At 31.5% G+C, this 23,084-nt stretch overlaps 1 long non-coding RNA gene and 3 pseudogenes across 1 annotated transcript; 1 reads left to right on the forward strand and 3 right to left on the reverse strand.

Annotated features, from left to right (window-relative positions):
- Positions 1-5,299: 5,299 nt before the first annotated feature.
- On the forward strand, positions 5,300-11,071 carry LOC150029144 (uncharacterized; annotated as a pseudogene).
- A 2,276-nt stretch (positions 11,072-13,347) lies between these two features.
- Positions 13,348-15,821, reverse strand: LOC137811717 (uncharacterized). Its single transcript, XR_011081125.2, has 6 exons — positions 15,705-15,821; positions 15,414-15,589; positions 15,163-15,271; positions 13,795-13,875; positions 13,576-13,695; positions 13,348-13,486 (listed from the first exon to the last, which is right to left on the reverse strand). It is a non-coding gene; the product is annotated as an uncharacterized LOC137811717 (long non-coding RNA).
- Positions 15,822-16,713: 892 nt separating this feature from the next.
- On the reverse strand, positions 16,714-17,562 carry LOC137809419 (putative CCR4-associated factor 1 homolog 11 pseudogene; annotated as a pseudogene).
- A 3,413-nt stretch (positions 17,563-20,975) lies between these two features.
- Positions 20,976-21,803, reverse strand: LOC137809418 (putative CCR4-associated factor 1 homolog 11 pseudogene; annotated as a pseudogene).
- Between the last annotated feature and the right edge of the window lie 1,281 nt (positions 21,804-23,084).

Raw genomic sequence — 23,084 nt, forward strand, 5'->3', positions numbered from 1 at the left:
ACAAAATTATAATTTATTTATTTTTTAATTTTTGTAATAAATTATTTTTCGTATTTATTATCTTGATAATCAATAGTTATTTTTTATATTACTCTTTTATCAGTTATCACTTATTACAAAGAGATACTCTGAACTGTCTTCTTCTTGCTCGCTCTTTCAGAATCACTTTTTCCTCTTTTGTTTTAGACTTATAAATTCGCTTTACACATCCTAAATCACTGTAATTTATTGTTCTTCTTATTTTTTTTTTCACATCTAGAATCATGAATCTTGTGTTTTTACACGGAAAAACACTTTATATAGTTTCGACTCATCATTCTTCTTTGCTCTTTAGCATGTAAGACATTTCTCAATTCTCACATTGCTTAAAAGTTGTGATTTTTTACTCATATTTTTCTGGTATAGTAACCATAATTTTTTTAACAACATTATTTCATTGGAAAAGATAATTTTTTTGAACAACATTATTTTATTGGAAAAGAGTTTCCTAACAAGTTGAACTTTATTTGTGATACTCAGAAGTTAAACAACAAAACTTTTAATTATTTATGTCTCCTTCATGCACTTGCATGTCTTTATTCTTTATTGTCAGCGTATTCCTTCTTGAAATTGATAAATTTGAAGTTCATAATTCTTATAAAAATCATTTTTAACATAAAAAAAAAAAAATCTTTTTGCCTCTTTGATTTTTTTGTCTTCTTCTTTATGATTGAGTTACTATTGAATTTTCAATCACTCGGAATGTCATCCTTTTCTTCTATTACCAAAAATCCAATGTTTTAAGATGATTGAAGAGAGTTTTAGATGTAACGAGGGTTTGGGGAGTGATTTGGATCGCGGTCGTCTACGAAATTTGGAAACATAGAAACAGAGTAATATTTAGAGAGGGTGTAATAGATGTATTGGAAGTTTTCGCTTTGATGCAACTAAAGGCATGGGCTTGGGTTACTTCCAAGTCGCAGGATGCAATCTTTTCCTTCTCTGATTGGTGTGTTGATCCTTTGGTCTGTATGGAGATGATGTTTTGATGTTTTGTTTGGGTATAAGAGTGAGGGTTGTAGGCGGTTCTCTCCGGATTTATTTAAGTATTTAGGAGTTGGCGGGGTGTGTGTTGTGGAAAAGGTTAAAGGTCGTGTGTTTTGTATAAGGGTTGGGTCACCCCTAAGGTGACTCACATTTATTCATTGTTTATTGCTGATAAAAAAAACGAGAGAGGGTTGATAAAAATCAAAAGTTGGAATTGAAAATAAGAAATTTTAAAATCAAGAACCTAATTTTAACGTTTTCAAAATCAGTTATTTTATAAATATTTTTGTATATTATTAATATTTTAATTTAAATATGATAATATATCTTATTTGAACGTTGTTATATATTTTAAATACATTAATATTTATAAAGTTATGTTTTATTTTAATTTTTAGCATCAAAATTTATAATATTATATATATTTTTAATGTTATTGCATATGTATTATTTAAATATTATAATAACTTCATTAATAGTTTATTTATTCTACCAAAAAGTCAAAAAAGGAAAGAGATAAAAATAGGGTTCATAACTAGCTTTTTAAGCGTTTTTTTATCAGCAATAAAAAATAAATAAATTGAAACCACTTCAGGAGTGGTTAAACTCTTATACAGAAAAACACCTTATCATTCTCCTAACTAGGAACGCAGAATGACCCATATACTAACATAAAAAAAAAAAAAAAACCACCACAGAACGTTAAGAAACCAACCTCATACAAGTCAAAGGATTCAAAACCCAATCAGAATAAGAAAAAGAAATATGCCGGAACTTTGCATAAATCCAAGACCAAACTTTTACTTGCGCCCATGCGAACACTTCAGACGCATCTACCACTCCCCTATTGAAAATGACAAAATTCCTGTGTTTCCAGATTTCACTCACAACGTCAACCCAAATTATATCCCAAACATCATTAACCTAATCTGAAGTCTTACACATCCTGAATGGTAAGAAATTTAACAAAGGATCCTTGTGAATTACAAACAACACTCCAAACTACCCAAACTAAAGACTCACCGTACGGTTGCTTATTGCCAAATCACATACAATCTTGTTGGAAGATATTCTAATTCCCGCAGTTCATCGGTATTTCTCTTTAATCTTATTTTTGACAACCAATCTTATCTCTCACCATAAAAATATATGGATGATTATGTATAATTTATACTTTTTACTTTTCTTTTAAGTTTTCAAAATATAAAAACACTTTTATAAAAACTATATCGTACATAAAAAATATAAAAATGAGAAGAAAAAAATGAAAAAATAAATAAGTCTATAAAATAAAAACAACAACAATAAAATAAAACAAAAACCATAAATAAATAAATAAAGATTGACAGAAAAAATAATAATAACTAAAAACATAAAAGGTATAAAATAAAGGAAAAACAAAATAAGATAAAGATAAAAGATATAAAAAAAATCAAATAAATCAAAACAAGATACATATAAGAGATATAAGACAATACTAAATAAGTATATGTTGATCATAAAAAGGAAAATAAATGAGAGATGATCATTCATTTAATATGTTTCTAGTTATTATTATTTTTTCTGCCATTCTTTATTTATTTCTATTTATGTTTTTATTCATTAATTATATTTCTAACTATTTTAAATACTAAAAATATATTTTTTAATGCATTCAAAATTAAAATTATAAAAAAAATTACTGGATTGTGCAATTCTCGTCATTAATTATGTTTCATTTTGCACAAACTATTTAATGTACCACTGAAGAAAATATCAAATGAATGATCATCTTTTATTTATTTTCCTTTTTATGATCAACATATACTTATTTAATATCGCCTTATATCTCTTATCTTTATCTTGTTTGAATTTTTTTTATATCTTTTATCTTTATCTTATTTTGTTTTGCCTTTATTTTATATCTTTTATGTTTTTAGTTGTTATTTTTTCTGTCATTCTTTATTTATATCTATTTTTTGTTTTTATTATATTGTTACTGTTTTTATTTTCTATACTTTTTTGGTCTCATTTTTAAGCATTAAGTGTAACATTTGTATTAGTTTTTTTTAGAATTTTGCATTTAGGTAAACGCTTCAATATTATTTATGTGTCCACTATTAATTAATACTAATTGACTTTGGTTTTTTTTATAAATATGTCCTGTATATTTTACTTGAAATTAACATGATTACATCATCAATAATAATAAAAATAAATACTAATTTATGTTTATAGATTCAACTTTTATGTTGTTGTAGAGTTTAATTTTTTATTTTCTTCATTTTTAAAAAAAATAATTTTAAAGTAAACATTTTTAATTTATTACTTTTTTATTTTTATTTTGTAAAAAATCATTTATTTATTCATTAATTATATTTCTAATTATTTTAAACATTAAAAATATTTATTTTTTAATGCATTCAAAATTAAAATTATTAAAAAAATAATAATTTATTATTTATTTATTTATTTTTAAAATGGTGCTAGATAGGGAAATAAAAAATAAAAGAGTACTAGATAGGGAAATAAAAACAAAAGGGTGCTAAATATGGAAAGAAAAACAAAAGGATGCTAGATAGGGAAATAAAGATGTAAATGGTGCTAGATAGGAAATTGAGCCGAAGAATACTGGTATGATCCAAAAATATCGCTACTAATAGAAGTGGTGTAGGATACTTATTAATGGAGTCTTGTCATCTTCACTATTGCCAATGTTGCATAATATATAACCTATAGTAAAGTTACAGAGTTAAGCTTTTAGGGATTAATCAATGGATCATACTAATAAGCAATGTCTGTTTGTACATGGTTAATGCGCCCCTTATATTTATCACACTTTTTTGTTGACTAAAAAATTAATCATTTATAAAAGTGTAATTGTTCATAACAAAATAAAAAATACATTATAAGTAATTATCTTATTTATACACACATTTGTAACTTGATTATTGACTTTAAAGTATAATCTTAATTCATATTTTATATTTTTCAATATTAAATCAATGATTAAGTATTAAAAAAATTATAAATTTAAGTGAAAGCAGAAATATGTGTGTTCAATCTTTTACGACTGATCCTATAATTCATATCATACATCAAGTCTCACTTAATTTAGTTAAATTATTACAATTTTTTATATATAACTAAGTGATTAAAATGTATAGTAAATAAGTAGACTATAGTATTTCATAACTAAATGAAATTATACTATAACTGTTTTCAAATTAATAAAAAAATTAAAATTTAATTGAGAAATAGAAGTAAAAGATGATACATTAAATGGTCATGTACCCAAAAGCAATCAATTAAAATTCCATTGGTTGTGTGTATTTAGAAGAGAGGGACAAAACCAACACTGATTTGAATTTCTTAGCCACTGTACAATGAGTTTCCAAAAGCGAATAACATTTCTTGATTTATTCCATCACAACATAAATGTATTAATAAAGAAGAAACATATATAAGGGTGGAAAAAAGAGATTGTGGAAATTGTATTGTACTAAAAAGAGAAGAGAAATAGAAAGATGGTAAAAAAAAAAAATCAAGGCATATTTTTGCAACACTTGCATATTTTTGCAAGTAAAATTGTGTATGAAAATAGAGTTTTAGTTTTATTTAAAACATGGAGAGTGACTAAGTTATGAGAGCAGGATGACTTTTTCTGACACTATTATCCAGACCTAGGAACTCTGAAACTTTGTCTAAACTGCCATGAAGATTGAGAAAAAATATGATAAGATGTTTAACATAGTATACTTTGTATCCAAAGAAGAATTTAACAAGTTGAAGAAAGTCACACAAGTTGAGAGGTAAAAATGGGTGCGTATAAAAAAAGTTGACTCAATATAATCACAATGTATCCAAAATGATAGGCACTATGAAAATTAATTCACTGAATATTATTGTTGCAGAGGAGTTAGGAGAGCATTATCAGCTCAACAAATCGCACACTCCAAACTTTCGCAAATGTCACATCGAACTCACAGAAGTTGAATTCGCAAATGAAATAGTTGGAAGTTCCAAACATTGGAAGGTTATCGAGGTCGTCTGAAATGGTGAGGCCCACTTGGATGAGGTGCATACAGTCCAAGTTAGCTTTCATCAATGCGTAGTTATTTTGTGGTTGTCAAAATGTTGGATGCGACTGAAACACCACACCGAGAAACTCCATGTCCATAAAGATGAAAGAATATAAGGCAATGACAAAACGAATAAACTCAAACTTTGATTTAAGGTTGTAAGACCACACTGATCTCGTCATCACAGAACCACAAGGGAGGGTCATGCTAACATGACCCTCCCTTGTGGTTCTGTGATGACGAGATCAATGTCTTCTTACAACCTTGAATCAGAGTTCGAGTTGATTTATTCCGCAATTGCCTTTTACCATTTCATCTCTATGGACACGGAGTTCTCCAAAGTGGTGTTTCAGTCACATCTAGCATTCCGAACACCACAAAATAACTACGTAGTGATGAAAGCTAATGTGAATTATACGCACCTCATCCAAGTGAGCATCACTCTTTCAAACGACCACAACAACCTTCCAACCTTTGGAACCTCCAACCATTTTATTTGGGAATTCAGCTTTTATGAGTTCGATGTGACACATCATCCTCATGCTCCTCACAAAATCGCCCTCCTCCGATCGACATCAAGGCATGAATTTTGATAAGAATCAAAAGTTTGGATTGAGCATTGTGTGATTCACGGAGCTGATGATACTCTCAGGACTCCTCTGCAACAATAATATTCAATGGATTGTTTTTCATAGTTTTTATGATAGTACATGGTGAAGATATAGAGCCAACACTTTTTTCATTATGTAACCATTTCTACCTCCCTACTTGTGTGACTTTCTTCAACTCGTTAAATTCTTCTTTATATACAAAGTATACAATTGTTAAACATCTCATCAACTCCTGTCCCAACCTTCATAGTTGTTTCAACAGAGTTTCTGAGTCCATAGGTTTGGATAATAGTGCTAGAAAAAGCAATCATATAGGCTTTGATATCTTAGTCATTCTCCATGTTTTTAATAAAATTAAAATTCTCTATTTTCATACACAGTTTAACCTACCAAAGCATGTAGGTGTCTTTTATGGCACAAAGATGCTTTGATTTTCCTTTTTTACCATCTTTCTATTTTTGTTCTCTTCTCTTCTCCTTTCAATACTGTCAAAACTGTGTTATATTTTTTAGGAAGTTTTATATTTTATCCTTATTATATTTTTATTTTGTATCACAACTGTATCTTACTATTAATATTAGGATTATGTATTTAGAAACAATTCCACAATCATAGGGATTTGTTTCTCTAGAATTAGTTGTCCATATTTCCTAAAATAACTAGCAGGCTCATGTATATATAGGTCTAATGACCTCATAATTTAATAGAAGAAAATATTATTCCTTCTAAACTTGATATGGTATCAGAGCTCGATCTTTAGGAGTCTTTGACCGTGCCTGAAAATCCTAAGTTGCAGCCGTGATTGTTGCACAACATTGAGCCTTGTTGCAGCCTTCATTGCTGCACAACCTTGGCATAATCACAGCCTTCATCACTGTGTAGCCTTCACCGCGGCTACTGTTCACCGCGGCTACTGTTCACCACGCCACTGTTCATCACAGTTACTGTTCACCGCCGCTACTGTTCATCACTGTGATGGCTGAGATCACTGAGATTGTGAATCCTATTGGGGACAGATCCCAAACTGCTGGAGAATTGCAGAATGTTCATTCTGCTTATAGATTAAATGGAAAAAATTATCTCAAATGGTCTCAACTCATTAGAACCATCTTGAAAGGAAAAGGAAAGGTCAGTCACCTGACTGATATTGCCCCTGATGAACAGGATGCCAAGTTCAAATCATGGGATGAAGAAGACTCCATGATCATGGCATGGCTGTGGAATTCAATGGTCCCAGAAATCAGTGATACCTGCATGTTCCTTAAATCAGCAAAGGAAATTTGGGAGGCAGTAGAACAAACCTATTCTAAGGCCAAGGATGCTGCTCAAATATATGATGTAAAAGTGAAAACCGTGGCTGCCAAGCAGGGAAACAAATCTGTTACAGAATATGCCAATCAACTCAAGTCCCTGTGGATGGAATTTGATCACTATCGAGTTATAAAAGCAAAATGTTCAGAAGACTCAACAATCCTTAAGGAATATATTGAACAAGGTAGAGTCTATGATTTCTTGGTAGGCTTGAATCCTGAATATGATCAGGTTCGAATCCAAATCTTGGAAAAGAGAAAGTCCCAGGGCTTAATGAAGTGGTAGCCATTATTCGGAGTGAAGAAAGCAGGAGAGGATTGATGTTGGAGACCCCAACTACTGAAAGCTCAGCAATGAAAGCTGAAGGAGGAACAACCATGATAACTAACCAGAAGAAAAGCGGGTTTTCCAATATAGAGAAAAAACAGGAGGAAGTCTGGTGTGCCTACTGCAACAAGTCGCGCCACACAAGGGAAAAGTGCTGGAAATTACATGGAAAACCCCCAAGCAGAGAATGGGGCCTGAAAGGAGGCCCTCCAAAAAGTGAAGGACAAAGGCAAGCACACATTGTTAATGGACAAGGAGAAGAATCTGTCCAGCTGAATCATGAAGAGATAGAAAGGGTAAGGTCCTTCCTTAGTAAATTGGAGAAGCCCTCAGGTATGTGCTCCTTAACATATTCAGGTAAGTTTCCATTTTCTTTTGGACTTACTGCTTCAGATACACCCTTTACCCATTTCTGGATACTAGATTTTGGTGCTACTGACCATATGACCCCTCTACCTAAATACTTCTCCACATATTTCCCATGTCCTAGCAACAAGAAAATTTCCACAGCAGATGGAACATGTATAACTGCCGCAGGTCAAGGAGAAGTCCAAATAAGCCCATCTATAACATTAAAAAATGTCCTTCATGTCCCTAAATTGTCCACCAATCTGATTTCTGTACAGAAACTCACAAAAGATCTCTCTTGTAACATTGTTTTTCATAACAACTATTGTGTATTTCAGGACAAGAACTCAGGGAGGACGATTGGACATGCTAGAGAATGGAATGGCCTATACTACATGGAGGATCCTAATCTTGGTATCAATAGTCACTCTCTCATATCTGAATCCACCATGACCAGTAAAGAGAAAGCTCAACTATATCATTGTCGGCTAGGACACCCAGTTGTAAAAGTGATCTTCCCTTCCTTGTTTAAGAATTTAAATGTGGAGAGTCTCCATTGTGAGGTGTGTGAGCTTGCGAAACACAAGCGTGTACCTTTCCCCATTAGTAATAAAATGAGTCTTTTCCCTTTTTTTCTTATCCATACTGATGTCTGGGGTCCTGCTAATATTCCTAATATCTCAGGTGCTAAGTGGTTTTTAACCTTCATAGATGATTGTACACGGGTGACTTGGGTTTTCCTATTGAAACATAAATTTGAGGTTAGCTCCATTTTTGTTTAGTTTGTGTCTATGATTAAAAATCAATTTGGAGTTAATATCAAGAGAATTAGGTATGGTAATGCCAAGGACTACTTTAACCTGGTGCTAAACTCTTTTTGCCAAAAGGAAGGGATAATTCATGAGTCTTCATGTGTTAACACACCCCAACAGAATGGGATTGCAGAAAGAAAAAATGGGCACTTATTAGACCAAACTAGAGCTCTACTTTTTCAAAATCATGTCCCTAAGAAATTTTGGGGGGAAGCCCTTCTTACTGCCACCTACCTAATCAATAGGTTACCCTCTAAAATCTTAGCATCAAAAAGCCCCATGGAAGTCCTATCCTCCTTCTACCCACACCTAAACCCTACAAATAAACTCCAACCTAGAATATTTGGGTGTGTATCCTTTGTGCATGTTCATAGTAATGAAAGGGGAAAATTGGACCCTAGGGCTTTCAAATGTGTATTCTTAGGGTACTCAACCACACAAAAGGGATACAAGTGTTTTCACCCCCGTCAAAGAGATTCTTTGTGTCAAGGGATGTCACATTCAATGAACAAGAGAGCTACTTCCAGCCTCATCTTCAGGGGGAGAATGTAAGAGAGGAAGATAAGCCTCTCATGCTTCCAAATATGGCATTTGGACTTGAAATTGGGACAAATAGCATTGTTGTCCCTGGAACTGAGACAAGAACAAAACAAGCACCTGAACCAGCTGAACCAGCAGCAACACCTGAATCAGCAGCTGAATCTGCACTTAATGGTGGTGGGAAATTTGGAAAAAATCTGGTATATTCAAGAAGAGCAAAGGTCATTCCAGAATCTATCCATGTCCAAGAATCCAACCTACCATCTTTACATGAGGTAACAATTTCTAATCCTAGAAATTCCAATAATTCTAATGAGTTTATTTTGGAAAATTCAGAAGCACATGTGGATCAAAACCTGGACCTTCCTATTGCCCTTAGAAAAGGAACCAGAACCTGCACCCAACAGCCACTTTACCCTCTATCAAATTTCCTATCCTTTGAAAAATTCTCTCCTACCCATAAAACCTTTCTCACAAACTTAAACTCTACACCCACACCTTCCTCTGTATCTGAAGCATTATCTGACAGGAAATGGAAACAAGCCATGGATGTGGAAATGGAGGCACTAAACAAGAACAGGACCTGGGAGCTTGTCACCTTACCAACTGGAAAAAAACCAGTAGGGTGTAAGTGGGTATATGCTGTAAAGTATCGGGCTGATGGGACTATTGAGCGTTACAAGGCAAGGTTAGTAGCCAAAGGATTCACTCAAACCTATGGAGTGGATTACTTGGAGACATTTGCCCCGGTTGCTAAGATGAACACGGTCAGAGTAATATTGTCATTAGCAGCAAATCATGATTGGGATATGCAGCAGTTCGATGTGAAGAATGCATTCCTACATGGAGACCTTGAAGAAGAAATATACATGGAGTTGCCCTCTGGCTATGATGGACAGGTTGCAACTGGAACCGTTTGTAAGCTAAAAAAGGCTCTATATGGGCTGAAACAATCCCCAAGAGCATGGTTTGGAAGATTCACCAAAGTTTTGACAAGTTTGGGCTACAAACAGAGCCAAGGAGATCACACTTTATTTATCAAACATTCAGTTTCAGGAGGAGTAACAATATTATTGGTGTATGTAGATGATATTATAATAACTGAGATGACAAAGAGGAGCAGCAAACGTTAAGTCAACGTCTTGCCACGGAATTTGAGATTAAGACATTAGGGAGACTTAAATATTTTTTGGGAATTGAAGTGGCCCATTCCAAGAAAGGAATCTTCATATCTCAACAAAAATATATTACTGACTTGTTTAAAGAAACAGGAAAGACAGCCTGCAAACCAACAAGTACTCCAATTGATCCAAATATAAAGTTGGGAAGTGCGGAGGAGGATAATGCCGTGGACAAGGAAATGTACCAAAGACTCGTGGGTAGGCTTATTTACTTATCTCACACTAGGCCAGACATTGCTTTTGCTGTGAGTCTAGTCAGCCAATTTATGCACCAACCAAAGGAGGCACATTTGCAAGCTGCCCTTAGAATTGTGCAGTATTTAAAAGGGACTCTAGGAAGAGGGATTTTGTTCAAACGAAACAAAAGTGTTCGTCTTGAAGCATACACGGATACAGATTATGCAGAGTCAGTTGTGGATAGGAGATCAACTACTGGATACTGCACCTTCCTTGGTGGAAATCTAGTGACTTGGAAGAGTAAAAAACAAAGTGTAGTAGCTAGATCAAGTGCTGAAGCAGAATTTCGAGCAATGGCCCAAGGAATATGTGAACTTCTATGGCTGAAGATTATATTGGAAGACTTGAAGATAAGGTGGGATGAACCTATGAGGTTATATTGTGACAATAAATCTGCAATTAGCATAGCCCACAACCCAGTACAGCATGATAGAACTAAACATATCGAGGTGGACAGACATTTTATCAAGGAAAAGTTAGACAGTGGCTTGATCTGCACCTCATATGTGTCCACTCAGAGTCAACTTGCAGACATACTCACCAAAGGGCTGAACTGCAGTAACTTTGAAAGAATTATATCCAAGCTGGGAATGGAGAACATCTATTCACCAGCTTGAAGGGAGTGTCAAAACTGTGTTGTATTTTTTAGGAAGTTTTATATTTTATCCTTATTATATTTTTATTTTGTATGACAATTGTATCTTACTATTAATATTAGGATTATGTATTTAGAAACAATCCCACAATCATAGGGATTTGTTTCTCTAGAATTAGTTGTCCATATTTCTTAAAATAAGAAGCAGGCTCATGTATATATAGGTCTAATGACCTCATAATTTAATAGAAGAAAATATTATTCCTTCTAAACTTGATAAATACAATACAATTTCTAGATTCTACATTAATATATATCACCGCATTTCATCCTACCTATCTCTCTTATATTTTTTTCCACCCTTATGTTTCTTCTTTTTTGTTTCATATTTTTTTTTATTTTGTTTACATTTTATATAATAATTAACAAAATCAAACAATTTAACATTAGGAAATAGACCTATGATTCCATAAATTTATTACGATTTTTATTAAAAAATTAATTTCAATAAAACAAATAATATAACAAAAACAATTGGTTAAACAGATATTCTCTTTATCATTCCACACTATAATAATTTTAGTTATTTTTTCTTATGTTTAATCATTTCAATTTATAATCTTTTATTTATTTTTCTCAATTAAATTTTAATATTTTATTGATTTGAAAACAATTACAGTAAAATTTAATTTACTTATGAAAATACTATAGAATACTTATTTATTATACATTTTAATTGTATAAAAACCAAACATTAGTTATATATAGAAAATTGTAATAATTAACTAAACTAAGACGAACTCATACATGAATTACGCGGCCAAGCCTAAAAGATTAAACACTCAGATTGTCTTTCCGCTTTCTTGTATTTTTAGTTGTCTTGACTTTGACTTTTTTTTTCAAATGATTATTTTTTTAGTCAACAAAAAAGAATGTTACAAATATAACTAAGATATTTGGAGTGTCTTAATCCTTCTAGCAAGAGACACTTTTTACTTATTAGTAGGATACATTGATTCATCCCAAAAGCTTAACCTCAGTAGAGGTTATACATTATGCAACATTAGGATAGTGAAAATGACATAACGCCTCCCCATTTAGACTCCATTAATGAGTACCCTACACCTCTTACACCCCATTCCTATTAGTAGTGACATTTTGGATCATACACTAATTACCATCATTCTTCAAAAAGTCATTTAATGTAATCCTTGCAGTTATTAATTATTAAAAATAAATAAGATTCGTGTCAATCAACAAAAAGGAATAATTTGATTTATTTTTAGTATTCATATTTTTTTATTGACAATAAAGAATATAATAAATTAGAGTACTAGAGGTACTCCAATTCATAAAAAAACAAAATCACTAAATATGGTAAAAATAAAACTACATTCTACTCCAAAACTCATTAATGACAAGAAGATTAAGCAAATAAAATTTCACACCAAATCATGTTGATCATTTCCCAAAAAAACACAAGTTACACAGTATTTTTCCATATCATATTTATATTTATTTAATTCAGGGTCGGCTAAGTCGACGCTAACTTATACTATGAATCTGTGTGCCTTCGTGATAACGAATAGGAAACATTGATTATTTTTAATTTAAAGGTCCACAATTTTCTTCTCTCACTTTCTATATAAATCTTCTCACACTCATTTACTTCATTCAAATTCATTCTTATATCAACATTCAATTACTTCATTTACCTCATCTCCTTCATTTACTATATTAATTTAATTCAGTGTCGGTTAAGTCGATGCTAACTTATACTATGAATTTGTCTGCCTTCGTGACAACGAATAGGAAGCATAGATTATTTTTAATTTAAAGCTCCACAATTTTCTTCTCTCACTTTCTATATAAATCTCCTCACACTCATTTACTTCTTCCACATTCATTCCTATATCAACATTCATGGGTAGACAAGGGTGCGAGTCATTTATGGAAAGACTTCACGTTTCATTATTACACAAATGTCACTTAGTTTTCACTTCTCAAATATTAGATAAATTATGCTCCCATTCCCAGTACCCTCCTTTTAATCTTTAAAGGTAACCAGCCTTTTTCCATAGAGAATAATGTGTTACACTTTAGTCTATTTTAACGTAATCAAACTTCTTGAGAAAATCTTCTCTCTCCCTCTTTGATTCTCACATGCATCATTGCTAGCTAATTATAAAGCTCTACTATTGACTGCTGGACTTCAAACAAAATTAACAGACATACATAGTTCTAATCATAAAACCTTAGCGACAAAGACTTGAGAAATGAGAAATCTAATCATAAAACCTTAGCGACAAAGACTTGAGAAATGAGAAATTTAACTTACTTGCTTTCTCTGTGTTTTGGACAAGGGCGAGAATACTTCAGATATCCATCCCAAGGAGCCTTTTTAAGCCCAGCACGATGTGAGATTATGTCTCTCACCCTATACCATTGGAATGATATATACTGTTTTAATTCCTTGCAGCTAAACATATATAGTGGTTCATACAATATGGAACAAAGGTCTTTTACCTCTCTGCAAATTAAATGGATGTCTCTCCTGGCTTCAAGTTTTGTGGCTCCAAGTACCAAACATCACAAACTACAGCCCATGATGTCATTAATTGCAAGAGATGAGTGGTGAAGGATTGTCTGAAAGTGAAACAGATACAGAAACTCTTATCCAGCAATACAAGAAAACATGAATGAATAGAAACAGAAATAATTATCATGTAAAAAGCAACTTCTTACTGTCGACTATTCCAAAAAGCATCTACGAAAATTTGATTGTACTTGATTGCCACTGGGCAAACTGCCAAGTTCAAATGCACCCTAAACATCATTAAAATTAGAAGAGGCTTCAATTATATTTATAACTTTCAGACTACAAGAATGAGAATAAAAGTGAATGGAGACAAAATTAAAGAGGAAAAGGAAAGCCTGTTGTATAAGTAAAAGTGTAAAACTCGGCATTTTGCAATTGCAAATCCTATACCTTCTTAAACATAAACATGACAATATAATGATTATTTACACAAGTTCCTTCAGGAAATATAAGAAGAGGGTTATTGTTAGCTCCCTGGACAAGTTCCCTCAATCTGAAATATGAAAAATCGCTCAAGAATAAGATTTTAGATATACTCTCCCAACATTTTCAATTATACTTACTTCCTTGCCACAATTTCTCATCCTTCGCCTCTGTACTATTGAACCAGATACACCCTACACTATCTAAAATAGTGCTCTGCAATAATAAAAATCTCCTTCCCAATCCCTTTTCCTATTTACAAGCAACATGTCTTGTTTCTCCAATTATCTCAGCCCCCCACAACAAACTCTATTTATTTCTACTAACTAACTATGGGGGTTACCTATCTCGGACAGAATTTTGGTTCAATACTAGTTACTAAGATGTCTCATTTCCGATCCTTGTATGGGCAAGACCATCGTCCTTTATTGTTGAAAGCAAACTACAATTCCTTCTAAAGTTAAGGAAGTCAATCAGCAGCAAGACACCTTGGAGATTAACCTCACCTCGCCAAATGAAAGGTATGCTAACAAGACACTTGAAGATTAACCCACCTTTACTCTCAATTCCATCTTGGGGACAATGTGTCACTTAGCGCTGGGGGTACAAATGATAGGGTATGGCACCCCGATATATAAGGTCTATGAAAAGAGAACTGAGAGAAAGAGTTAGGAGGGCATCTCATGTAACTAAATTGATGTTTAGATAGTTTGTAAAAGCTAGATTACCAGGATATATAGAAAATACGATCGAAAAGTAAGGCCCAGGAATAAATGTTATGATATATTATGGGCTGGCTATATGTTAAGAGTTCTGAACTATAGTTAAATATCGTGATTTAGATGTCATTTTTGTTATCTAAGTTATTTTCTATGCATATGTATCTATTCACAGTATATTTTATGTTGTAGCTAGGAACTTATTATACATGTTATGATCCTCAATTTTGACAACATTGGGAGACGGTCTATTGCATTGAAGCAGGCCAAGATTTAGTTTTAGAAAATGTTGAACACATCATGTTTGCCGTTAAATTCTCTCCATAACTATTCCATCATCAGCAATTTTCCAAAAGATAATAATTGACATACCAAAACCAAAAGGCAGAAGAACAGCATATGAAGACAAGGTCAAAACCTCAAATCTACAATGGCACCTGCTGCCTCAGACAGACTAGGTGAAATATCGATCAAATCACACCTGAAATGACAATTTAATTCAGAACATAATCATCATGCAAACAGAAAACTACTCCATTTCCATTGCCCCTTATCTTGGAGCATCTAAACAACAGTAAAAGCAAGACATGAAAATGAAAAAAAAAAACAGCGGAGACACATACAGGCGGAGCTTCCCTTGCCGTTCATGTTGAACACTGGATCCAGAGGGTAAGTAATCCTCAATGTTGGGCCGATCAAGGTCCAATTCAGAACTCGACGATTTGAGTTTCCCAGTCCTATTCATCTTTGTTACGCTTCCACAACAACCAAAATGGCGTGACTAAACTAGATTTAGAACCTGAAACACGCATGGTGAAAAAAATAACTGATTCAATAAAATCTTCAAAGAGTTTTCTATAATTTAATTCCATCAAACAGCTTCCCTGCAATGAAGAAAAAAAGAAGAAGAAAACCTTAATGTAGGAGATGGCATTGAAGGAAGTGATGAAAGAGAAACCAACTCTAACCAGATGATGGAACCAAGACTGTCATGGGCATTGGAAGTCGTTGGGCGAACATTCCTACCGCGCGCGTAACTAATTTTTCAACTCTTTTTTTATATATTGCTTCCCCTTTACAATTTTGCAATTTTAGTTACTTTTTCTTTTCTCTCACTTCTCTTCCTTTCTCTTCTTTCAAAACTTTTTTTCCATAAAATATCATTATTTTTAAAGAAAAATAGAAATAATTAAATAAATATTTTTTATTTAATATTAAAAAATAAAAAAAATAATTATTAATTAAATCATTGACCCTTACAAATTATTTATATTATTAATTATAATAAAATAATTTAACATATAAATACTTTAATTTATTTGATTAAATATATTAATTATCAATTAGAAATTTAAAATTATTCATAATTAAATATGATTTAATATATATATATATAATTAAAAAAAAATTGACAAACCAAAATCAAACTATTAAATTATACCAGGTGAATTCTTTGTTTTATTTTTAATTATAACTGTAAATCAAACTAACACGAGTCCTATTGTTCCATCCACTTATTATTAGATAATATTTATTTAAGAATCCAAAATAAATAATTTTTCATTATATTGATTTATTCCATTACAATAGTGTTTTTGTTATATTATTTGTTTGATTGAAATTAAATTTTTAATATAAATCCTAATAAATTTATGGAATCATACAGTAATTTCACCAATCTTAAATTGTTTGATTTGGTTAATTATTATATAAAATGAAAATAAAATAAAATAAAATACTAAAGAAAATAATAGTACAATGACAAAGTAATTTAATTTGCAAGAAAGAAGAAACATTAGGTTGGAAAAAAGAAGAGAGAAAGGTAGGATAAACTGAAGTGATATATATTATTGTAGAATTTGGAAATTACATTGTAATGAAAGGAGAAGATAAAAGAAGTAGAAAGATGGTAAAAAGGGAAAATTAAGGCATCTCTAAACCATAGATAACGCCTGCATGTTTTGATAAGTCAAACTTTGTATGAAAATAGAGAGTTTTAATTTTATTAAAAACATGGAGAGTGACTAAGCTATCAGAGCCTGCATGATGACTTCTTCTGCCACTATTATCCAAACCTAGAGAGTCAGAAACTTTGTCTAAACCGCCGTGAAGGTTTGGACAAAATCTGATGAGATGTTTAACGTCGTATACTCTATATCCAAAGAAGAATTTAACCAGTTCAAGAAAGTCACACAAGTTTGTAGGTAGAAATGGTTGCATATATAAAAAGCGTTGGCTCAATATCTTCACCATGTACCCAAAATCATAGGTACTATGAAAAGCAATCCACTGAATATTATTGTTGCAGAGGAGTCCTGAGAACATCATCAACTCAGCAAATTGCACAATGCTCACTCCAAACTTTCGATTCTTGTCAAAATCCATGCCTTGACGTCGGAGGACGATGGAGTGAGGAGCATGAGGATGTTGTGTCACATCAAACTCACAAAAATTGAATTCCCAAATGAAGCAGTTGGAGGTTCCAAAGGTTGGAAGGTTGTCGTGGCGGTCTGAAAGGGTGAGGCCCACTTGAATGAGGTGCATACTGTCCACGTTAGCTTTCATCACTGCGTAGTTATTTTGTGGTTGTCGGAATGCTGGATGTGACTAAAAGAAGACGCCAGGAAACTCCGTATCCATTGAGATGAAAGGATATAAGGCAATGACTGAACGAATCAACTCGAACTCTGATTCAAGGTTGTAAGACCACACTGATCTTGTCATCACAGAAACTCAAGGGAGAGTCATGTTGTTGTTGTTGTCTCTTTTCATCTCTCTTTCTCTTTCGATATCTTTTTCTCTTTCCTTCAAGCACAACAAAACAACTACATCAATCCTTCTCACTGCACTACTTTTATAGCCCAATCAAACATAACTTACAAAAGATAATAAGATATAATTGATTTCTTTAATCTAATCTTATAATCACACTTATTATTTATTTATGGTATGATTCAAGATATTAATTAAATATATCAAGATTGGATTGAATTTTCCTTTATTAGAGTTTTTTAGATTTAAAAAAATTATAAGATTACACTCTGAAATCTTATCTTAGTTCATCCAGTGTACTCTCACTTGACATTTATTTACAAAATTTTATCTTTTTAATACATATTTTAATTTTAGAATCACATGTCATTTATCTTTTCTATCTCAACCCACAATTAAATCTAATTATCTTATTTATATTTTAGCGGGATATATTTAAAATCTATATATTTATTTTCTCTTTTTGAGGATAGGATTATATACGTAAATTATAAGTAACCATTTTTTAAGTTGATTTCTAAAACTATTTAAAAAGTAATCCATTAAGAAAAATAATAATCAATTGTCTCAATTTTGATAATATATAATTAATTAATTATAGGATATAATAATAAATTTAATTTTTCCAATTGTTTTTCTAAATATAATAAATAACATAGTAATTAATTACAAAATTATAATTTATTTATTTTTCAATTTTTTTAATAAATTATTTTCCGTATTTATTATCTTGATAATCAATAGTTATTTTTGATATTACTCTTTTATCAGTTATCACTTATAACAAAGAGATACTCTGAACTGTCTTCTTCTTGCTCGCTCTTTCATAATCACTTTTTCCTCTTTTGTTTTAGACATATAAATTCGCTTTACACATCCTAAATCACTGTAATTTATTGTTGTTCTTATTTTTTTCACATTTAGAATCATGAATCTTGTGTTCTTACACGGAAAAACACTTTATATAGTTTCGACTCATCATTCTTCTTTGCTCTTTAGCATTCTTCTTTGCTCTTTAGCATTCTTCTTTGCTCTTTAGCATGTAAGACATTTCCCAATTCTCACATTGCTTAAAAGTTGTGATTTTTTACTCATATTTTTTTGGTATAGTAACCATAATTTTTTTAACAACATTATTTCATTGGAAAAGATAATTTTTTTGAACAACATTATTTTATTGGAAAAGAGTTTCCTAACAAGTTGAACTTTATTTGTGATACTCAGAAGTTAAACAACAAAACTTTTAATTATTTATGTCTCCTTCATGCACTTGCATGTCTTTATTCTTTATTGTCGGCGTATTCCTTCTTGAAATTGATAAATTTGAAGTTCATAATTCTTATAAAAATCATTTTTAACATAAAAAAAAAAAAAAATCTTTTTGCCTCTTTGATTTTTTTGTCTTCTTCTTTATGATTGAGTTACTATTGAATTTTCAATCACTCGGAATGTCATCCTTTTCTTCTATTACCAAAAATCCAATGTTTTAAGATGATTGAAGAGAGTTTTAGATGTAACGAGGGTTTGGGGAGTGATTTGGATCGCGATCGTCTACGAAATTTGGAAACATAGAAACAGAATAATATTTAGAGAGGGTGTAATAGATGTATTGGAAGTTTTCGCTTTGATGCAACTAAAGGCATGGGCTTGGGTTACTTCCAAGTCGCAGGATGCAATCTTTTCCATCTCTGATTGGTGTGTTGATCCTTTGGTCTGTATGGAGATGATGTTTTGATGTTTTGTTTGGGTATAAGAGTGAGGGTTGTAGGCGGTTCTCTTCGGATTTATTTAAGTATTTAGGAGTTGGCGGGGTGTGTGTTGTGGAAAAGGTTAAAGGTCGTGTGTTTTGTATAAGGGTTGGGTCACCCTAAGGTGACTCACATTTATTCATTGTTTATTGCTGATAAAAAAAACGAGAGAGGGTTGGTAAAAATCAAAAGTTGGAATTGAAAATAAGAAATTTTAAAATCAAGAACCTAATTTTAACGTTTTCAAAATCAGTTATTTTATAAATATTTTTGTATATTATTAATATTTTAATTTAAATATGATAATATATCTTATTTGAACGTTGTTATATATTTTAAATACATTAATATTTATAAAGTTATGTTTTATTTTAATTTTTAGCATCAAAATTTATAATATTATATATATTTTTATGTTATTGCATATGTATTATTTAAATATTATAATAACTTCATTAATAGTTTATTCTACCAAAAAGTCAAAAAAGGAAAGAGATAAAAATAGGGTTCATAACTAACTTTTATAGCGTTTTTCTATCAGCAATAAAAAATAAATAAATTGAAACCACTTCAGGAGTAGTTCAACTGTTATACAGAAAAACACCTTAACATTCTCCTACCTAGGAACGCGGAATGACCCAGATTCTAACATAAAAAATAAAACACCACAGAACGTTAAGAAACCAACCTCATACAAGTCAAAGGATTCAAAACCCAATCAGAATAAGAAAAAGAAATATACCGGAACTTTGCATAAATCCAAGACCAAACTTTTACTTGCGTCAATGCGAACACTTCAGACGCATCTACCACTCCCCTATTGAAAATGACAAAATTCCAATGTTTCCAGATTTCACTCACAACGCCAACCCAAATTATATCCCAAACATCATTAACCTAATCTGAAGTCTGACACATCCTGAATGGTAAGAAATTTAACAAAGGATCCTTGTGAATTACAAACAACACTCCAAACTATCCAAACTAAAGACTCACTGTACGATTGCTTATTGCCAAATCACATACAATCTTGTTGGAAGATATTCTAATTCCCGCAGTTCATCGATATTTCTCTTTAATCTTATTTTTGACAACCAATCTTATCTTTCACCATAAAAATATATGGATGATTTATGTATAATTTATAATTTTTACTTTTCTTTTAAGTTTTCAAAATATAAAAACACTTTTATAAAAACTATATCGTAAATAAAAAAGGGAATCCCGTGATACTTTTATAGATATTTTCATAATGCTTTTATGAATGAATAGGAAAAAATAATAATGTACTCGTAAAAAGGTTCGTTAATAATATAAAATTTTATAATAAGTCACTTCAAACTATTCTAAATAACGACTTCTACTATTCGAAGTAAATTATAAGTATTATTATTGTTAGTTAATTCTGATTTACACTCAGCATATAAAATTATAAGTATATTTCATTATACTATGAATTTCACTGACACTCTCTATGGTCACTCTATGGTACAAAGTCATCTAATTTGTAACTATTAGTATTATGAAAAAAGAAACATAAGGGTGTAAAAAAGAAGAGAGAAAGGTAGGATAAAATGAAGTGATATATATTATTGTAGAATTTGGAAATTACATTGTACTGAAAAGAAAAGATAAGAGAAGTAGAAAGATGGTAAAAAAGGAAAATCAAAGCATCTCTAAACCATAGAGAACACCTGTATGTTTTAGCAAGTCAAACTTTGTATGAAAATAGAGAGTTTTAATTTTATTAAAAACATGAAGAGTGACTAAGCTATCGGAGTCTGCATGATGACTTCTTCTGCCACTATTATCCAAACCTAGAGACTCAGAAACTTTGTCTAAACCGCCGTGAAGGTTTGGACAAAATTTGATGAGATGTTTAACGTCGTATACTCTGTATCCAAAGAAGAATTTAACCAGTTGAAGAAAGTCACACAAGTTTGTAGGTAGAAATGGTTGCATATAAAAAAAAGCGTTGGCTCAATATCTTCACCATGTACCCAAAATCATAGGTACTATGGAAAGCAATCCACTAAATATTATTGTTGCAGAGCAATCCTGAAAGCATCATTAGCTCAGCAAATCGCATAATGTTCACTCCAAACTTTCGATTCTTATCAAAATCCATGCCTTGACGTCGGAGGAGGGCAATTGAGTGAGGAGCATGAGGATGTTGTGTCACATCAAACTCGCGGAAATTGAATTCCCAAATGAAGCGGTTGGAGGTTCCCAAGGTTGGAAGGTTGCCATGGCAATCTGAAAGGGTGAGACCCACTTGAATGAGGTGCATACTATCCACGTTAGCTTTCATCACACATAGTTATTTTGTGGTTGTCGGAATGCTGGATGCGACTGAAAGACGACGCCAGGAAACTCCGTATCCATTGAGATGAAAAGGTGTAAGACAATGACAGAACGAATCAACTCAAACTCCGATTCAAGGTTGTAAGACCACACTGATCTTGTCATCACAGAAGTGCAAGGAAGAGTCATGTTATTGTTGTTTTCTCTTTCCATCTCTCTTTCTCTTCCAATCTCTCTTTCTCTTTTCTTCAAGAACAACAAAACTACAACAATCATTCTCACTACACTACTTTTATAGTCCAATCAGACATAACTTACAAAAGATAAAAGATAATAAGATATAATAGATTTCTTCAATTAAAAAAATATAAGATTACACTCTTGAAATTTTATCTTATTCTAAAATCTTATCTTACTTATGGATGAATACTCTCACTTGACATTTATTTACAAAATTTTATCTTTTTAATACATATTTTAATAGTTGATAATTTTAGAATCACATATCATTAATTTTTTTCTATCTAAATCCACCGTTAGATCTAATTATCTTATTTCTTTTCTAGCCGAATATGTTTAAAATGTAAATATTTATTTTCTCAGGAGATGATTATATACGTATATCATAAGTAACTTATCTATATTTTAGGAGATTATATCTTAAAATTGAATATCATTCTTTTATCTATTTTACGTTCATTTTTTTTTTAGCTGATTTCTAAAACTTTTTTAAAAAATAATCTTTTAAGAAAAATAATAATCAATTATCTCAATTTTGATAATGTATATTTAATTAATTATGTGATATAATAATAAATTTAATTTTTCCGATTGTGTTTCTAAATATAATAAATAACAATATAATTAATTACCAAATTGTAATTATTTTTTTCAATTTTTTTAATAAACTATTTACAGTATGATCTTATAATCAATACTTACTTTTGATATTACTCTTCTATCCCTTGTAATAACTAGATATGCGATTTCATTTTAATATATTTATAATATAGAAGTTCATTAATGTTCTTACAACAGGGACCAAGAACACTCGAAAAAGGTTAACAAGACTAATCCTTCAATCTTGGGCTGAATACTATCTTGAGCTGGGTACTTAATTTCTTTCCTTGATGGGAACTCTTGGCTTCTCCACTCGGCTGGTGCTTTCGGCTGGTGCTCTCGGCTAGTGCTCTCGGCTGGTGCTCTCGGCTTCTCCTCTAGGCTGGTGCTCTCGACTTCTCCTCACAACAGGTGGGGGGTACCTGCAAGTCGCTCCGATGCCAAAGTCAGAAAAGGTTTAATATTTATCAGATAAAATCACTCTTACCTCTTTCTATCTCTGAACTCCTATTTATAGAGTTTCTTTAATGGGCTTTCCCCTTTACTCTTGGGCTTTCTTTTTGCACCTTTTTTATTATTTGTGCACCCCTCTTGCAAGTTTTTATCTAATTGGGCTTTTACAACATTTAT

This window comes from Phaseolus vulgaris, chromosome 2, assembly GCF_051622355.1.
Source record: "Phaseolus vulgaris cultivar YP4 chromosome 2, ASM5162235v1, whole genome shotgun sequence".
Lineage (NCBI taxonomy): Eukaryota > Viridiplantae > Streptophyta > Magnoliopsida > Fabales > Fabaceae > Phaseolus > Phaseolus vulgaris.